The sequence below is a fragment of the Empidonax traillii genome, unplaced genomic scaffold (assembly GCF_003031625.1).
Source record: "Empidonax traillii isolate 1590-97213 ecotype Southwest subspecies unplaced genomic scaffold, ASM303162v1 scaffold900:size397343, whole genome shotgun sequence".
In the NCBI taxonomy this organism is placed as follows: domain Eukaryota; kingdom Metazoa; phylum Chordata; class Aves; order Passeriformes; family Tyrannidae; genus Empidonax; species Empidonax traillii.
In genome coordinates, this window is record NW_020956093.1 from 257,308 (window position 1) to 258,047 (window position 740).

Sequence of the window (740 nt, forward strand, 5' to 3'; positions counted from 1 at the left end):
TCACAGGATTTCTTGGCAGCCCAAGGCTGGGGAGTTACACTGGAGCGGGTTCCTATCGAGACCAGGATGTGTGGAATTGGAGTTCCCTTTCCTTCTGGCCAAGCGTTTCCTCCTGCTGCAACCGAGCAGCTGTATGGATTTGGTTATCTATTTTTTATTTTTATTTTTTATCAGACTCCTGAGAATTGCAGATGTAGTGGAAGTCTGTTCCTAAACCCGCATTATTTCCCCGCACCCTGCCATGCTCGTGCCGCCGCCGCGGGCGCTGCGGGGTCTCGGCGCTCCGGGAAGCAGCACCCACCCGGCGTGGGTCCCCGCGGGCGCGGGTGGGACCTGCCCGAGCCGGGCAGATGCAGATGCAAGCGCGGGCGCGGTGCCCGGGCAGACGTGGCAGCGCCCGGGGCCGCCCCGGCGGGAGGCGGCGCCGCGGGAAGGAGGGAGGGAGGGTCCGGGAGCTGCCAGGTGAGTGGGGTAGGGGCGGCGGGGACACCCCCGGGCCGGGGGGGTAACAAACCTGAGCGATGGGGGCGTCTCCCGGGGACGGCGCAGGTGGTGCTTTGCCCGCTCGTCCCTCCGGCCGTGGTGCTGCGGAGGCGGCGCGGGGTGGCGGGGGAGGTGAATGGGGGAAAGGGGAAGCTAAAGAATTAAAGCCATGGGGGAAGGGGGGGAGAAGGTGGCAAAGAGGCCCAAGAAAGTAAAAAGTTAAAAAAAAAAGGCAAATGAAAGGGGTGGGAGGGGAG

At 63.8% G+C, this 740-nt stretch overlaps 1 protein-coding gene across 2 annotated transcripts in view; it reads left to right on the forward strand.

Moving 5' to 3' along the window:
• Window positions 1–423: 423 nt before the first annotated feature.
• Window positions 424–740, forward strand: part of SLC12A8 (solute carrier family 12 member 8) — a 53,189-nt gene continuing 52,872 nt past the window's right edge. For both annotated transcript variants that reach the window (XR_003573376.1, XM_027902655.1), the window contains exon 1: window positions 424–462. The gene's annotated coding sequence lies outside the window, so the exon portion shown is untranslated. The remainder of the gene's footprint in view (window positions 463–740) is intronic.